The sequence below is a fragment of the Hibiscus syriacus genome, unplaced genomic scaffold (assembly GCF_006381635.1).
Source record: "Hibiscus syriacus cultivar Baekdansim isolate YM2019G1 unplaced genomic scaffold, ASM638163v2 tig00112443_pilon, whole genome shotgun sequence".
Classification (NCBI taxonomy): Eukaryota; Viridiplantae; Streptophyta; class Magnoliopsida; order Malvales; family Malvaceae; genus Hibiscus; species Hibiscus syriacus.
This window is the reverse complement of record NW_024063332.1, coordinates 1,237,014-1,251,194: the sequence shown is the minus strand read 5'-3', so window position 1 is coordinate 1,251,194 and position 14,181 is coordinate 1,237,014. Positions and strand designations below refer to the sequence as shown.

The 14,181-nt window shown below is 35.7% G+C and overlaps 2 pseudogenes; both read left to right on the top strand.

The window, feature by feature from the left end:
- Nucleotides 1–5,493: 5,493 nt before the first annotated feature.
- LOC120179716 lies at nucleotides 5,494–10,955 on the top strand (annotated as a pseudogene).
- Nucleotides 10,956–12,391: 1,436 nt separating this feature from the next.
- LOC120179643 lies at nucleotides 12,392–13,573 on the top strand (annotated as a pseudogene).
- Nucleotides 13,574–14,181: the final 608 nt, after the last annotated feature.

Genomic DNA, 14,181 nt, shown 5'->3' with positions numbered 1-14,181 from the left:
TGAATATTCTTCATCTTTCTAATAAGGATGGGCAATTTTAATTTAATCTATTTTGATGCATGTGAATATTATAATGGAATTATAATATTTCTTTATTTCGATTGAAGTAAGAATTAATTACCTCAGGTTATGAGGGATTTATTTCTTCTCAATATAAAATAATCTAATATTATTATATTTCATGGTAAAATTCATATTTTGGTTGTTTTATGGGATCAAAAATAAAATAAAATAAAATTTGAATTTGTAATTTTCTTTGCAAAGACATTAATTAATCGATTAGGTACCGATTTAGGGTACTGTAGACCTGTAAATGAACTGAACGTTCAGCAAACCGTTCATGAACGGTGCGGCGGGAAGTTTGTTTATGTGCGTTTATTTATTAAATGAACGAACATGAACAAGATTTTGTGTTCGTTTAATTAAATGAACGAACATGAACATAGGTCTCGTTCGTTCATTTACGTTCGTGAACGTTCGGTTATGTTCGTTTATCTGCGCTCATTTATGTTTAACCCAATATTCTTAAATCAATTTTGGTAACCAATTTATATGTATCTTAAAAATATTAATTAATCTGATATTCTGATGATCAACTCTATAATTAACCCAATTTTACGTCGTTACCCATAAGCAATTAAGCAGTAATACAAAAAAAACTCTAAATCTAAAAAGCAATATTTTCTCAACTCTTCTCCAGCCCGTCACTCAGTCGTTATTGATTCTCCACTCTCCCCACTCTCCACAATTTTCATTTCTGCAACGATTCGACAGAGCTTCATCTCTTTTCCTTCATCTTGGCATCTTGAACGTGATTTCATAAGGTAAATAATTTGAAATTTTTTTTGGTCTGTTAATTTTTGGTGTGAATTTATGGATTTTTTATGGGTTTCAACGTTTTTTGACATGTTAAATCAAGGTTACATCTTTACTCTCTCTCATGCTTGGATTTGTTTTCCTTTCTTTATTTTTAACTATCCTTGTTAGATCAGATGCATTCAATTTCAAAGAGCTTTGTCAATCTTGTTGAGTTCGCTTGAATAGATCGATTGCTCTATGAATCACAATTAAGGCAGAATGTAGTTCTTGCTTTAGTTTCATGTTTTTATATCTTTTATATTTGCATTGTACCGGTTTCTGGTTGAGGTTCGTTGTCTCCCTATTCAAAAGGGACTTTTATTCCTGTTATCTGCTCTACTTCACTACTGAGGTACTTCTAAAAGTAGTGTTAGCTCCTTATTCAGTCGGTATGGTAAAGGTATTAAAACTGGCACATCTAAAAATGACCAACATATTAGAAGTGTCGATACTTTTACATTTTCAAGTCAGAATTGGACACTTATTTGGAGGAAGGAGTTTTAATTGGTGAGCCTGGTGTATATTTTGATGCCTTGGATGGTGGAAGGAGAACAATCTTAAATTTAGCATTTTGTCAAAAATGGCTGTTGATATATTGACAATTCCGATCACTACTGTTGCTTCTGAATCTGCTTTCAGTGCTGGTGGGAGGGTTATTGATCCGCATATATCCTCTTTAGGAACTAAGATGGTAGATATGCTTGTTTGTGGAGCTGATTGGTATCGTCAATACTATGGGTTGGAGAAAAATAAAAACAATGTATTTTTATGTTTTAAGTTTTATTGAATTTGGTTTTACAATGACTAATATATTTTTGGTTTTTTGATTTGTTGTAGCAAAACGAAGATATATACATGTCGAGCTTCCTTGAAAATGAGGATGAATGAATTGGTATAACCTCGCTAATTTAGTATACTTTTCATCTTTTGTTATAACTCCTTTAATTTAATATAATTTTATTTGTTTGATTATGATTAGGATGGATGATGAATTAACGACTGATCATGAATGCAAGTTGAATATGTTACGAATATTATTGAAGTTGTTTGGATTTCAAGAAGATTATTTTGTTGAACAAATTAACTTTAAGACTTTATTATGTTCATATAGCTTATTTATGATTTATGTATGTTTTTGCATTGTCGACTATTTTTCATGAAAGAACAATAGTTTGTAGGGTCTCCAACGTTTATGTTCGTGTTCATTTATGTTCGTGTTCGTTTATTTTCTTGTTCGTTTATTTATTAAATGAACGAACATGAACAAGTTATATTCCTTAATAAACGAACATGAACAAAAAAAAATTGTTCGTTTATGTTCGTGTTCGTTTATGTTCGTTTATTTATTAAATGAATGAACATGAACATACCTCCGTTCGTGTGCGTTCGGTTCGTTTACAGGCCTAGGGTACTGTGGGGTGCTAATCCTTCCCCACGCGTAACCGACTCTCGAACTCGGTTTTTAGTAACGCATACCTCAACTTGATGTTTTAATTTAAATTATTTTTTATTTAAAATGATAAAATGTTTTTTGGTGCCCAATTACACCCTAATCAAATATTGGTGGCGACTCCTCAAACCGTACGTTTTTATTTTAAAAAGGAAACCCAATTTTTTCAAAACGGGAGATTTTTTAAAATCACATTACTTTTTAATTAAAAATTAATTAATTAAAAGGTAAATTAAAAATTGGTGTGATTTTCAAAATCTCACTTCTCACTTTTTAAGAGAAAAAATCGTTTCGACACACTTATTTATTTACACTCTTAATTTTACTAAGAATACTAGTATTATGAACTCTCTTATGTAATTTTTAAACTAATTTAGATGATGCTAAAGGGTCAAAAACCTCTCAACTAGGGATGGGTACGAGACCCAAAAAATAATATAAAAGTACTTTATTTTGAATGGATAATTGTAAGAATACTCCTTTTTATATTATTTTTTTCAATTAAGTCCCTATTTATTAAGTAAAATTAATAATTTTATATTATTTTGGGTTGGATCGGAGTCGAAGTCGAATTTTTCTCAAAAGTTGAGTCGGGTTTCGGGTTAGGTGGAATTACTCTAAACTCAAATCGGGTCTGATTTTGGGTGGATATATAAAACTTTCGGACCGAGTCAGATTGGCTGGAAACCCGACTAAATGCCCATCCTTACTCTCAACTTCTAAAAATGTGATTTATTATAATTATTTTATTTTTTATCAAAAATAAAAAGCTTAAATAGTTTTTATATATTTAAACAATTTTAATCTACTTGATAAAAACAAACTAGTTGGTTAATAAGTAAATAAACAAAAGTATTATCTTTTTTTAAAATGATTTTTTAAATTTAATATACAAATGCATGGAATCATTCTAAAATTATATTTTTAACAAAAAATATTATATGCGAATAGATAATATTATTAAATCAAATGACCGCATTTTGGTAACGGCGATGGCGTCATCATTCTAAAACTCTGTGACGGCGGCATTGATGGGGTCATAAAACTAGGTGACAGTGGCGGCGGTAGCATCGGGTAAGGGAACGGCGATGACGGCATCATATATGGCTGCGGAAGGTAAGTCGATGTAGACGGTGGCTGTTGTGAAGGTCCTGCTGGTGCAGCTGAGGATGAACCGAAATACCTGCTCTCCGTCCATGAGTCTGGGGACGATGGTGTTATGTCGGTGAACGTCTCTGTCGACGTCGCTGAAAGGTCTGCCCTCGTGCATCCTCGGAAAGTAGAAACAATTTCTCGTTACTGTTGAACCACTCGTAATAATCGTTAGCAACCATCAAGAAGTCAGTAAAAATGAGCTCTCTACGGGGAAGGCGCCGATGTCGATCCTCCCACAACACGACCCACTCGTGATGCCTCACCAGCCAATCTGTATCGGTCTTGCCGCATCTATCTGTGCTATACAACTCGTCCATATTGCGAGGTGCTTCCGGAATTTGTTGAAAACAACCAAATTGTCGAAGCACGCGATCAGTGGAGTGCCACTCGACGATCGCATAACATATCAAATGGACCATCGCCATCCAAACATCTAATGCGCCCCTCAACTCAGGTGGATCACCATCCTCACATCATCATTAGAATATGACACTCATTCAAACTAAAACAAATATATATAATTTTTATCAAAATAATAATCTAATTATACAACTATAATCTAAAAACGATTTTTAAACATTAAAAGGCATACATGTGCGCCAACATTCTGATCGATTAGCACCCTCATTTTTCTAAATCATCTGATAGCTCCTGATGGTTTTTTTCTATCAGTAGACCACCTATTCATGGAAAAAAATTATTATACATTGTATAAAATGATTAATATACGAAATTAGTTTTATAATTACCTGAATAGTAGTGGAAATACGAATGGGTTCTTGATAACGGGACATAAAAAGGGCAATCGATACCACACCCAAGACTGCAGCAGCAGGAGACATCCGTCGATAGCATTTTTTCTATAGTCAATCGCGCGACACATCTCCCTATACAGGAAAGCCAAAACTGCCGAGCCCCAACTGAGTGATCCGGCCAGATGAAAGTCGCCAAGATGTCGCAACCACATACAATAAACTTGGTTGCGCGATTTGTCCAGCATCAGCAACCCTCCTATCAGCTGTAGTATGCATGCCCGTGCATACATTTTAACTTCATCATCAGAGGCGTCCTCGCTCAACTCCCGAAAATTGGTATCTAACCAATTTAACGGTATTCGACCACCGTTAAAACTTTCTGGGACACATTCTAGATAGTCCCGACACAAAGCAGTCCATGAACCGTGTGTGACCGAATCCAGCCTCTACTAAATACGGCATGACACTGTCAAGTATCACTAACTTAAGGTTCCTAATAAAATGATCTAATATACGGTCTCTCTCCTAAAATATAAATAATTACAAAAATTAATTTTTAAACTAATAATCATTCATTAAATAAATAAATAAATTATTACTATTAATTTAAATTAAATTAAAACATTAAAATGTTATCGTATTAGTAAATGTCGAGATATATGATTTTCATCCAAGCGAAGCAGACCGCCTTCTATTTTATATCTGTAAAAAAATTAATTAAATACAATATTAAATAATTTAAATACTTAAATAAATTAAATATAAAATATAATAAAATATACCTTAAACAGATAATATAAAAGTATTTGAAGAAATTTAGAGAAGTTGAGAGGATTTGGTGTGATGAAAGTAATTGGGGATTGTGGTATTTATATGAAGGGATGGGGTGTGAACGGTCGGGATAGGTAGGTAATTAAACTTGTGGCGCGTTTTTCTGACACGTGTCAGATTTGTAGGTAAGGCGTGGCGTCTGCACCGCGCTTTACACACGTATATCCAATCAGTCTAAGATACTTTTTAGGGATGCGTCTTACCTCACATGATGTCAGATCAACCTAAAATACATTACAGAAAACGAGTCTTGCTACAAAAGGTGTTAAATCAAAAAAATAATATGAAGGACAGAAAATTAAATGAAAAAAATGATATATCTGGAAAAACGCCCAAATTCGAAGAAACCCTCTTTATAATCTGAATAGAGTTTGGATTATCAAACTGGGTTTTATTTGTTATATAAGCTAGTACGGAAGCTGTGAAAGTCTTTTTTTTGGGGGGGGGGGAGTATTCTGAAACAGATAGATGGTAAGTGGGCCAAGAACCGAAGGTCTCTCAGCGCGAGTGAGCAAGACGATACAGTCAATCAAGGAAATAGTCGGTAATCACTCTGATGATGAGATCTACGTTGCATTGAAAGAGGCCAACATGGATCCTAATGAAACTGCCCAAATGTTGCTTCATCAAGGTTGCCCTTTTTGTTTCATTCTTCTGTTTTTTTGCATTTCTTTTGAGTGTTTTGAAAAATGGGTTTTGTTTGCTTTTGTAGTTGGTGCATAGACTTTGAGGTCAAGATTAGCATAGTTCTTGTTGCGTTTACCTTTGGGCTTTGTTTTAGGGTTTTATCGCGTTTTAGGGAATTGAGTTGTTTTCTTTGTGTTGTTTTGGTATGCGAAAGTTGATTATTGTTTTAAGCAGGGTTTAAGGCAATTGTTTCAGGATGTTTTAGCGTGCTTGGATGTTGTTTTCTTGCTTTTTCGGTGATACTTCTTTTTGTCTTTTGCTTTGAGTTGGTGGTATTGCGACTACATTTTCTGAGTTAAATATTTGAATTAATTCATCTTTTTTTTATATCAGGTGTTTCATTCTTCAAATTGAGTTTTGAGTCGACTGATAAACAATCTATAGGTTCTTTCTTGAACTTTGTTTGGTTGCTCAGTCATTGGGGGTAGGGGCAATACAGTGTTAAATTTTATTAGTGTAATTAAGGATCCTAATCTAGGTTTATCAAGGCTGGTTGAATCCAGTGGACAAAGAGCAAACAGAAGTACCATGTTGTGGTAATTTCTGTACTGTTTTACAATCTATTACAAGTGATTTCAATGCTTGGCAAGTAAGAAGCTTATCCTTGTGTACATCATGTAAATGGCACTGTGATCCTCATTGAATATCAGAACTGGACTGTTTGTATGATTTATCCTTTTTTTCCCTCACCTCACTTACCAATATTAATAGGGGAGTGCAGTGTTTTCTGTCATCTAATTGGTAAATTGGTAAACAGAAGCTGTTATTCTCGAGCTTTGCATGAGGTCTAAAAAATGATAATATCTTTTTGCATGAGCTTTGTAGATTGACTCTTTTGTTTAGGTGAGATTTCAAATTTATTTTTATAGATGTTTCATCTTTACATCTAGTCTGATTGTTTCTTCTCAGATACATTTCATGTAGTAAGGAGAAAAAAAGATCGGAAGAAAGAGGTATGATCTTGTATATCATCTCAATATCATTTTTGGCAAAATTTTCTGTGTTAATTTGCCTCTATTAGCAAGAGAGCTATGTTTTCTGATGACTCAAATCGTAGCTTTGGCTGTCTCCGAATTTGATGGCTGCTTCTTTCTTTTTTTTTTAATTCTTAGTTGTTCAATATCATTATGGTATTAATTTATATATGATATTACATATGATTGATTTTATATCCTTAGAGATTGAGACAACCTTGAATATTACTTGTTGCATCTTGAAATGCAAATCACTAGAGGGTTATTGTACAAAGTTGTTCTGAAATGATGTTTCATTATGATAGATCATCGAGCACGAAGGTTCTATGGATTCTAGAAAATTTTCTGAGAATGTTGGTCAAAAGATGATATTTCGTACATATCCGAAACGTGGTCCTCGAAGTGGAGGTTATATCGAGTTACTTTGCCTGGCAATGCAGGAGTCAACCGAGAGTTTCGTGTTGTGAAAGACAACAGAGTTAATCAAAATGCAAATAAAGATACGGAACCTCCTTTGCCACAATGTTCAACTTCTTTAAATGAGCAGGTGCCCGTGAGTGTTGCTGATAAGGGGTATGATTATTTATTTCTTTTTGCTTGTTCCACTTTAATCTTGATTTATTCTCTCGTTCCTTTTGCATGTATTTATTGATATTATATTTCTTGTGGAATAGTGCACACTGAGTATTCTCCTTTTATTACCATTCTGCAGTTCAATTGGAACTCCAAACAATCAGAGATCCTTTAGTTCTCAAAGGTCATTTCAAACTTCTAGTGCACCATCCAGTTCGCATGTCAGGCATGTTCGAGATGCAAATTCTGGTGGTGTTTCTAGGAAAGAAATATCAGAGGCAAAGCAAATTTTTAATCCTAATGCTGCTTTGCGGTCGCAGGCAGTGAAGTCCGATAACTTTCAAGCACGTTCAAGCACTCAATCATTGAGCAGCTCAGTTGTTGGGGTTTATTCGTCATCTACAGATCCCGTTCATGTGCCTTCTCCAGATTCCAGATCATCTGGTGCTGTTGGAGCTATCAAGCGTGAAGTTGGGGTTGTCGGTGTTCGCCGTCATCCTCCTGAAGATGCCAGCAAAGATTCTTCTGAAGCAAATACTCTTGCAAATTCACTTGTAGGGAGGGACCCTTCATCAGAGGCATTTCGACCTTTTCCTGCAATTTCCAGAGCAGATCGGGAGGTCCGGGATACTCACAGTGGTGCAGCTGAATCTTCCATGTCTGGTATTTCTGGCAGCAGGTCATTTGTGAGAAATCCATATGCGGGCAGACAACATCAACAGGTTTTAGTTCATCAAAAAGGTACGGTTTCTTCTTTTTAAGCTTCTTGAAAGTCCGAGGAACATCTATGTATGTCAAAGTATCCAAGATACAAGAGAAAATAAACCAACGATAATTTATTCTAGTTTTGTGCATCTCCTTTGACATAGTTTGGTTTTGCTTTAAACTGTTGTTTTAGCAAATATGGCTGTCTGTAGGTTGGCTATTATAGCACTTAATTTGAATTTATTTCTGAAGTTTATGAGAATTTATCACTTATATTTGGTGCAGCTAACCAACATAACAAAGAGTGGAAACCAAAATCAAGCCAAAAGTCAAGTGTTAATAATCCCGGGGTTATTGGAACACCTAAGAAATCTAATGCACCTCCAGCTGATGATGCCAAGGACTTGGATTCTGAAACAGCTAAACTACAAGAGAAGTTATCTCAAGTTAACATCTACGAAAATGAAAATGTCATCATAGCCCAGCACATCCGTGTCCCCGATAATGATCGCCACCGACTTACTTTTGGCAGCTTTGGAGTGGAAAATGATTCTTCAAGTAATTTAATCCCTGGTTTTCATGCCTCTGGTGTTGCAGGAGACTCAAACGGGGAATCTGCTGCAAGGTTTTCCCTTTCTCCCAAATAGTTGCTTAAAATTGTCTAGAATTCAAATGTCTAGACCCAGTTTCTGATGTTCTACTTGTATTTGCTCTAAGCAGTTTGCCTGTGTCTTCTCCCGATACTTCTAGTGATGACACTGTTGGCAAGTCCATTAACATTTTAGATGATCAACTTGGAAATTCTGGTTCTGACTCTCCAGCCTCTAGTACTGCATCTGAGCATCAATTGTCTGATAAGAGAGATGCTCCAAGCCCCCAGAATCTGGACAGTTACGCCGATATTGGAATGGTCCAGGATGATAGTCAATCCTATGCTCATTCAGAGGCACAACGCAGCAAGATCCTCCCGAATTACCCGGTTTTTCGGTAAGCATAACCTTTTAAACCGTGATTAGTGTCATATCCCGAATGGGTATTTATGAAATTTACTTGTTGCTGAAACTGATATAAAGTAACTTTGATTTCTGGAATAACTAGCCTTTTCTTCATTTTTCCTTGCAACGGAACGTTCTAATATGGTGTTGGCTTGATAGCAGGCATATGATCCCCAAACTGGTTATGATTTACCTTATTTTAGTCCTTCAATATATGAAACTGCAAGAGGACAAGGTCTACTATCTCCTCGGGAGGTTAGTGCCTGTAACATGCACATTTAAGTAGGAGTATTCATTCCTGAAAAGGCCTTTTGTTTTTATCACTTTTTTTTTTTGATAGGAATTGAAGGCCTCATTAAAAACCTCCTTCTTGATTAGAGAGACTTAAAGAGAAGCTCCTTAATCAGCGGAAGGAGGAAAAGAGTGCCTTAGGATTTCATTGAACATAAGAACACCAAAATACATCCAGATATCGACCCCGTACATAAAACAAAACACCCCCATAGCAGCAACAGTAGCTCAACCTAATATCAACCACAACAGCCTCTAAAGGACTAACCCAACTAAAAGCCTAACTCTTGACTCGGAGAGCACCAGAAAACAGAACTCCTAAAAAAGAGACAAAAAATGACAGCTGGCTCAAACCATAGTATCCAAAAAAAACACAAACATCCAGGAGCTTCCATCCACACGAAGAGAAACTATAGACTCTGGCTCCAAAGCTGGAAAAATGGAATCATATTCTGGCTCCCAGAACAGACAAATCTCCCTCACTTGAATTGATGAAAGTTTTTAATGGTAATTAGGCCTTAAGCATGCATGCCACCAACACCCTCGCGTCAACAATACCAACGATGCAGCAGCAACAACCTCAAGTAGCGCAGATGTATCCTCAAGTTCAGATGCCCCATTTTGCTAATCTTATGCCATATCGTCAGTTTGTCTCCCCGATTTATCTTCCACAGATGGTGATGCCAGGTTATTCCAGTAATCCTGCTTTCCCACATCCATCAAATGGCAGCAGCTACTTGCTTATGCAGGGGGGCAGTATTCCATATTGGTGCAAACAGTGTCAAGTATGGGATTCAACAGTTCAAACCAGTTCCTGCAGGCAATCCTACTGGGTTTGGAAATTTTACCAGTCCTGGGTATGCAATCAATGCTCCTGGCGTAGTTGGGAATGCAACAGGTCTTGAGGATTCATCTCGGACCAAATATAAAGACGTAAATATCTATGTTCAAAATCAGCAGGTAAATAATTGTTCTTCACTCTAATGACATCAGAGTATGAGCCACCGATAAGCTACTATTTGAGGCTTTAGTTTTGACTTCATGATATAGTTTTGGTTATGTGATGCACCTCGAATTTTCTGTAATTCTTCAAAAGTTTCTGTGGCGTAATAAAACGTTCCTTTGTCCTTTCTCTATATGTCTATAAATATATCTCGCTTGGTTAGTTCAGTTGTCATTGGCACTTTTTGCTAACTGCATTGTTATTTGACAGGCTGATACACCAGATTTCTGGATGCAAAACCCAAGGGAGCTACAAAACATGCAGCCTTCCGCATACTACAATGTGCCACAAACACCGCATGGTTATATGCCATCTCCCACAGGCCATGCTTCCTTTAATGCCGCTGCTGCTGCTGCACAATCTTCTCACATGCAATTCTCTGGGTTGTACCTTCCTCCTCCACAACCTGCTGCAATGGCGAACCCGCATCATCTAAACCCCGCAATGGGGGCTAATGTTGGTTTTGGCATTGCTCCAGCTGCTCCCGATGCTCAAGTAGGTGCTTACCAACAGCCTCAATTGGGTCATCTTAACTGGACATCAAACTTCTGAATGGTATCAAGCTAACCCTTTCACTTGTAAGGGAGTAGTGAAGTAGCTATAGATATGTTCTAAAATTTCTTTGTGCAATAACCCACAATCTTGTTAATTCAATGCTTAACGGTGTTTAATCTCTTCGAACATCTCTTAAATTGCTTGAAGCCGTTAACTTATTACAGCCCTTTGTAGTCATTCACCTAAGCCTTCTCTTATGATTTTCATAATTCATTAAATCAAGTGGTAAATCCATTATATTTGCCTTTGTTTCATTCATCCTCTTGCTTATTATTACTAATTATTATTACTATTAGTAATAGGAAGTATTATTACTGAAAGGGTTATGTATTTGCATCATACTGGTCAGAGTTGTTTTAAAATTGAATGGAGAACTTGATCTAGACCTATCAATTGGGTGAGTCGGATCGATTTTGAAATGAGTTGGTCCAAGTTTTAGATGTTTTGGGTCATTTAATGTTCGGATTTTTCACGAGATAACTAAGGGGTCACAGTAAACACTGAATGTAACTTAATTGTTATGAAAATATACATAATATTTTAATCTGTTATGAGGTACCTATATAAAAGAAACTGAATTAAATCCTTGTGTCAGTGCCAAAGTGGTGAAGTGTATTAGAGTTTCCCATTATCTTAAAACAATACATGGTAGCATAGATAGGCACTCCTAAGGGAAAGAGATTGTGCATGGCTCAGTCCAATATTTTTTTGCCACTAGCTAGGCAAACGCCAATTTGTTATTATTTTACACCTATTCATCTGTTTGCATTCCATGTCTTGTATCATATATGAATCTATGGTCTATGTTTTTATATAGAGAAAGCTATAATAGGTTCACATCGTGAAATATTTTAAAGATTCATACATTTTAAAGATAGTTGGGTGAGTGAATGAAAATAGACCGATAAAATTAATGACAGAAAATAAAAAGATATTTATAAGATAAAAACTAAAAAATAATCTAAATTGTCTATTTCTCGTTATAAAATTATCGTGTGTTAAATTTAAAAATTTACGATGATAATATGTATGTGCATATAGTATAAAATATGGGTAAATTATGTGTTTAGTACTTAAATTTCAGTTTTGATATGTTTTTTTCAAATTTTTTTAAAATCACACCTAAAGTTTAGTTTTTTTTAATACGTAAATAGTAGTATATTATTTTGAAAAAATTGAAAGTTTAGGTATTAAAACGGATTAAAATTGATAGTTTAGTATTAAATGTGTAGTTTACCCTAAAAATATCAGTCCTACCACTCTTACAAATCAGCTTCTTTGTTCATCAGGCGTGGCTTTTGGCTTTCATTACTCTTTCTTTTTCTCTCTCTCTCTCTCTCTCTCTCTCTATGGATGCAATGGCACCAAGATTAATCCATGAATAAAAAATGTCTCTTTCTTCTTTTCCAAATTCTCCAATATCTCTTTGTTTGTTTGACATAAATAATCATGTTTGTTGCTGCTGCCATTAATCTGTCTTTCACTCCTCTTTTCACCCATTACTCATCGAACCAGACAATAAAGGCCAAGCAACATAATTCAATTATTCCCCACTGTTCCATTCTCTGCTGTTCTTTTCTATAAAAATGCCAAGACAAGATCGTTACCAAAGCAGGAGAGAAAACCCATCTTTCTCTCCTCGCTTCTCGACGCCATCAACCGTTCGATCGATGGGTCGAACGGTGATAGTCGAGACGAAGAGCTGATTTTCCGAAGAGACAAGACATTCATGAGGAAGAAGAAGCAAAGTGGTAGTTCGTTGAGACAATGTGAACTGAATAACAGCGTTCACCGTACTTGCATGATCGAGAAATGGATGCAAAAGAAACAAGTTAGCGGCGGCGGAGGATGTGAAATTAAGGCCTTTGGGATGGATCCAATGTTGTTGAACTCGAGCTCGAATCATCAGATTCTAGCTGCGGCGGCGGATTTTCGTCATCGGAGTCGGATTCTTTCTACAGTGCAAAATCAAGATCGTCTTCGTCTCATTGTCACCGGCCGAAACACCAAGTGCTCGGAAAATATATCCATGGCGGCGTTTCAGCACAGAAGGAACCAAAGCATCATGAAAGTAATGGTTTCATAAGATCGAAGTCCAAGGCCATGAAGATTTACAGTGACCTGAAAACAGTTAAGCAACCGATATCTCCGGGTGGTAAACTCGCAAGCTTCATCAACTCGTTGTTCACTTCGCCGAAGAAGACGAAGAATCCGAAGAATTCAATGTCGGAACAACAGACACCAACAAGTTCCTCGGCTTCCTCGAGATCCTATTCCTGTCTACCGACGACAAAAACCACATCTTCAAAAGGAAATGCCGGGACAGTGACGAAGAGATCGGTTCGGTTTTGTCCGGTTAGTGTCATTCTCGACGAGGACTCCAGGCCATGTGGGGAACTCAAAATCCGCCATGAAAATAAGCTTCAAACGTCCATGAGAAAACCACTCATGAACAAAGAGATCGAGTACCGCATCATCGAAGAAAATTGTAGGGTTGCCGAAGCTGCAAGGGAGCTTTTAAACAGTTACCGGAAGCAGAAGAACGAAGAGTTCTATATAATAAACATCGACGAAGACAACGACGACGATGATGCAGCTAGTTATGCAAGCTCGGATCTGTTTGAATTGGATAACCTTTATGCAATTGGAAACGAAAGGTATTTAGAAGAATTGCCTGTGTATGAAACAACCCATTTTGATACTAATCGGGCCATGGCTAAAGGTTTGATTCTGTAATATCTAAACAATTTGTATTACTTCCATCAATTCTCAATTCTTTGCTTTAGTTTGATCATTTTTCCATTCGAATTTCATATACAGGAACAATGGTTAAATTAGGATTTTAGTCTTTCTATTATATTAAAATTTAAGATTTCGTCTTCTATTTTAATTTAATCATTAATTTTTGTAAGTTCATTAGTTAATTCAAATAATTAATATCGTTAAAATAATAATGTGAGACCTTTTATTTTTTTTAAAAGACCCATTCTAACCCATCGCACATATATGATTTGTTTTGTTGAAAGGAATGTTTTTAAGAAAAAATACACTAATATTTTAATTATAATAATTAAGAATATTAACTATTTAGATCAACTAATAAAAATATAAAAGTAACAAGATTAAATTATGTTAAATTAAAATAGAGATTAAATTTTAAAATTTAAACATAGTTAAAGGACCAAAACGAATTTGACCTATTAATAATTAAAAGAGAACTGGTGAGAAAATTTAAATGGGATGAATAGCTGAGGCAGAATTTCTAATCTCATCATCAAAATAAAGAAAGCTTTGTTCCCTGTCAAATGTGTGGGTCCGCCATTGCTTCAACATAAACATTAGTACTCTT